Raw genomic sequence first — 5,000 nt, forward strand, 5'->3', positions numbered from 1 at the left:
TATCGTACCGTAACCTAACCTATATCGTACCGTAACCTAACCTATATCGTACCGTAACCTAACCTATATCGTACCGTAACCTAACCTATATCGTACCGTAACCTAACCTATGTCGTACCGTAACCTAACCTATGTCGTACCGTAACCTAACCTATGTCGTACCGTAACCTAACCTATGTCGTACCGTAACCTAACCTATATCGTACCGTAACCTAACCTATGTCGTACCGTAACCTAACCTATGTCGTACCGTAACCTAACCTATGTCGTACCGTAACCTAACCTATGTCGTACCGTAACCTAACCTATGTCGTACCGTAACCTAACCTATGTCGTACCGTAACCTAACCTATGTCGTACCGTAACCTAACCTATGTCGTACCGTAACCTAACCTATGTCGTACCGTAACCTAACCTATGTCGTACCGTAACCTAACCTATGTCGTACCGTAACCTAACCTATGTCGTACCGTAACCTAACCTATGTCGTACCGTAACCTAACCTATGTCGTACCGTAACCTAACCTATGTCGTACCGTAACCTAACCTATGTCGTACCGTAACCTAACCTATGTCGTACCGTAACCTAACCTATGTCGTACCGTAACCTAACCTATGTCGTACCGTAACCTAACCTATGTCGTACCGTAACCTAACCTATGTCGTACCGTAACCTAACCTATGTCGTACCTTAACCTAACCTATGTCGTACCTTAACCTAACCTATGTCGTACCTTAACCTAACCTATGTCGTACCTTAACCTAACCTATGTCGTACCTTAACCTAACCTGTATTGCGCCTTAACCTAACCTGTATTGCGCCTTAACCTAACCTGTATTGCGCCTTAACCTAACCTGTATTGCGCCTTAACCTAACCTGTATTGCGCCTTAACCTAACCTGTATTGCGCCTTAACCTAACCTGTATTGCGCCTTAACCTAACCTGTATTGCGCCTTAACCTAACCTGTATTGCGCCTTAACCTAACCTGTATTGCGCCTTAACCTAACCTGTATTGCGCCTTAACCTAACCTGTATTGCGCCTTAACCTAACCTGTATTGCGCCTTAACCTAACCTGTATTGCGCCTTAACCTAACCTGTATTGCGCCTTAACCTAACCTGTATTGCGCCTTAACCTAACCTGTATTGCGCCTTAACCTAACCTGTATTGCGCCTTAACCTAACCTGTATTGCGCCTTAACCTAACCTGTATTGCGCCTTAACCTAACCTGTATTGCGCCTTAACCTAACCTGTATGGCGCCTTAACGTAACCTGTATGGCGCCTTAACGTAACCTGTATGGCGCCTTAACGTAACCTATATTGCGCCTTAACGTAACCTATATTGCGCCTTAACCTAACCTATATTGCGCCTTAACGTAACCTATATTGCGCCTTAACGTAACCTATATTGCGCCTTAACCTAACCTATATTGCGCCTTAACCTAACCTATATTGCGCCTTAACCTAACCTATATTGCGCCTTAACCTAACCTATATTGCGCCTTAACCTAACCTATATTGCGCCTTAACCTAACCTATATTGCGCCTTAACGTAACCTATATTGCGCCTTAACCTAACCTATATTGCGCCTTAACCTAACCTATATTGCGCCTTAACCTAACCTATATTGCGCCTTAACGTAACCTATATTGCGCCTTAACGTAACCTATATTGCGCCTTAACGTAACCTATATTGCGCCTTAACCTAACCTATATTGCGCCTTAACCTAACCTATATTGCGCCTTAACCTAACCTATATTGCGCCTTAACCTAACCTATATTGCGCCTTAACGTAACCTATATTGCGCCTTAACGTAACCTATATTGCGCCTTAACGTAACCTATATTGCGCCTTAACGTAACCTATATTGCGCCTTAACGTAACCTATATTGCGCCTTAACGTAACCTATATTGCGCCTTAACGTAACCTATATTGCGCCTTAACGTAACCTATATTGCGCCTTAACCTAACCTATATTGCGCCTTAACGTAACCTATATTGCGCCTTAATGTAACCTATATTGCGCCTTAATGTAACCTATATTGCGCCTTAATGTAACCTATATTGCGCCTTAATGTAACCTACGTTGCGCCTTAACGTAACCTACGTTGCGCCTTAACGTAACCTACGTTGCGCCTTAACGTAACCTACGTTGCGCCTTAACGTAACCTACGTTGCGCCTTAACGTAACCTACGTTGCGCCGTAACGTAACCTACGTTGCGCCGTAACGCAACCCACGTTGCGCCGTAACGTAACCCACGTTGCGCCGTAACGTAACACACGTTGGGCCTTAACCCAACACACGTTGGGCCTTAACCCAACACACGTTGGGCCTTAACCCAACACACGTTGGGCCTTAACCCAACACACGTTGGGCCTTAACCCAACACACGTTGGGCCTTAACCCAACACACGTTGGGCCTTAACCCAACACACGTTGGGCCTTAACCCAACACACGTTGGGCCTTAACCCAACACACGTTGGGCCTTAACCCAACACACGTTGGGCCTTAACCTGCTCTGTAATTGTCATACGACGCGTTAAATTAGTGTAGTGTTGCCTAACTGCAACCCCCGCAATATAGTTTGCTACTCGCACTGCCCGGTCCCCAGTGTATCGCTTCATGTTAAACACCTTGCAGCTATACACTGTAATGTGGATGGCAGCAGGACGTACATGCTCAATGCCCTTTGCAGTTGTTCATTGGCATTTGCAGTTGTTCATTGGCATTTGCATGGCGAAGCACTTAGCCTACGCTGTGGTACGGCCTGTGTCAACTGTCCGCTGATGTTGTACGTCCAAATCACACACTGTACTGCACATTGGTCCTCATGTACTGAATGATACATCGTGGTACATGTGACCGTACAACGACTGCGCCAACAACGGCGAACCATGCGGTCCAAATGTTGTGCACTCAGCTACGTGTCGTCTCCCTATAAGAGCTGGATTGCAGTGTGGTATGCCCTGGATGGCGATCAGCATGAGCCGTCTGTTGATGTAGTGGCGCGTGTTGTCAGACGTAGTCGTCTCTTCTCACACACCGTGATAGCATGGTGCACTGCGTTCCACATCTGCGACATGCGACAGAGGCCGGTTGACAGTCGTTCGCGCAATGGACATCGCATACGTACGGGGGCCACCTTCCACGTGTTCGCGAAGCGTGCACATGTTGTTGCGTGTATGTGGGCAGACATAGTGTGTCGTGACACCTGACACAGGCATGCAACAATCGTTGAATTTGCAAATGGCGATGGACGCCTACGTTTGCTGGTGACGTTACGCAAATGAACAACTGGTAAACCGTTGTGGTGCGGTTGTTCTCGCTAGAGGTGAATCAGTGATGGCGACGATCGGTTGAGCTACCAACCGGTTGTTCCAGCGATACCCACCATGCCCACGAACGTGAATGGCATCTGGGTGTGAAGCGATACGCGGCGGTGGCTGGGTGGGACCGTCCCCGGCCGGTGAGGGGGGGCCTCCCGGCGTGCTGGCCGCGCGGTGCGTGGGCGCACGCGCTACAGCCGGCTGGTGGGGGCGGCCAGTGGCAGGCGCGCCGGCCGACGGAGGCGGCAGGCGGCGCAGCTGCGCGCCGGCGCACCCTGCACGCGGCGCCGTGCGGCCAAAGTAGGTCCTCGCGGGCCCGGTGCGAAGCGCGGTGGACATCTGCAGTGTGCTGGTCCGATTGAGGACTGTGTGCGCTGAGGATGCGCCGCCGCCCGGCGCTCGGCGCCGCGACGCCGTCTGCTGCTCGGTCGCCTCTGCGGTTCTCGCAGGTGGTTTGTATCGCAGCTGTGCGGACGTGTTGGCGCGTGCGCTGTGCTGGGAGAGTTCGCTTCGGCACCCAAGTGGGGCTTTTGTCCTTCTGTGGCGCTGGCGTTGGAGCTGCCGGTCACCGTAGGTGGCGCGTGTTGTCTCCCGCCGGCAATGCCACGACAGCACGCTCCCGGGCCTCTGTCGGCAGCGGCAAGCTCAGTTGGGAGCACGGGTGGTCGCACCTAAAGCGTCTACTCGCCAAACTCCGGGCGATTGCGCCTCTCTCGAACCCGACCAAGTACTTAGGACGGCGCTGCGCGCCGCCGGGACCTGAGAGGGTTTCGAGGTGTATGGTGCAGGGGAGCTCAGCCTCCTCCTGTTTGCAGAATAATTGAGCGGACGCTTGCGTGTTCGCGCGGGCCCCCGGGACACACTCCCGGGCGGCCGGCTGCTCAGCTCTAGTTGACGCAGCTCCCTGGTTGATCCTGCCAGTAGTCATATGCTTGTCTCAAAGATTAAGCCATGCATGTCTCAGTACAAGCCGCATTAAGGTGAAACCGCGAATGGCTCATTAAATCAGTTATGGTTCCTTAGATCGTACCCACGTTACTTGGATAACTGTGGTAATTCTAGAGCTAATACATGCAAACAGAGTCCCGCCCAGAGATGGAAGGGACGCTTTTATTAGATCAAAACCAATCGGTCGGCTCGTCCGGTCCGTTTGCCTTGGTGACTCTGAATAACTTTGGGCTGATCGCACGGTCCTCGTACCGGCGACGCATCTTTCAAATGTCTGCCTTATCAACTGTCGATGGTAGGTTCTGCGCCTACCATGGTTGTAACGGGTAACGGGGAATCAGGGTTCGATTCCGGAGAGGGAGCCTGAGAAACGGCTACCACATCCAAGGAAGGCAGCAGGCGCGCAAATTACCCACTCCCGGCACGGGGAGGTAGTGACGAAAAATAACGATACGGGACTCATCCGAGGCCCCGTAATCGGAATGAGTACACTTTAAATCCTTTAACGAGTATCTATTGGAGGGCAAGTCTGGTGCCAGCAGCCGCGGTAATTCCAGCTCCAATAGCGTATATTAAAGTTGTTGCGGTTAAAAAGCTCGTAGTTGGATTTGTGTCCCACGCTGTTGGTTCACCGCCCGTCGGTGTTTAACTGGCATGTATCGTGGGACGTCCTGCCGGTGGGGCGAGCTGAAGGCGTGCGACGCGCCTCGTGCGTGC

At 51.4% G+C, this 5,000-nt stretch overlaps 1 non-coding gene across 1 annotated transcript in view; it reads left to right on the forward strand.

Moving 5' to 3' along the window:
• The first annotated feature begins 4,236 nt into the window (after positions 1 to 4,236).
• The window catches only part of LOC124590629, a 1,910-nt gene continuing 1,146 nt past the window's right edge, over positions 4,237 to 5,000 (forward strand). Inside the window, exon 1 of the ribosomal RNA XR_006976687.1 lies at positions 4,237 to 5,000. This exon is cut by the window's right edge and continues 1,146 nt beyond it. This is a non-coding gene — a ribosomal RNA (small subunit ribosomal RNA).

Source organism: Schistocerca americana, unplaced genomic scaffold, assembly GCF_021461395.2.
Source record: "Schistocerca americana isolate TAMUIC-IGC-003095 unplaced genomic scaffold, iqSchAmer2.1 HiC_scaffold_77, whole genome shotgun sequence".
Lineage (NCBI taxonomy): Eukaryota > Metazoa > Arthropoda > Insecta > Orthoptera > Acrididae > Schistocerca > Schistocerca americana.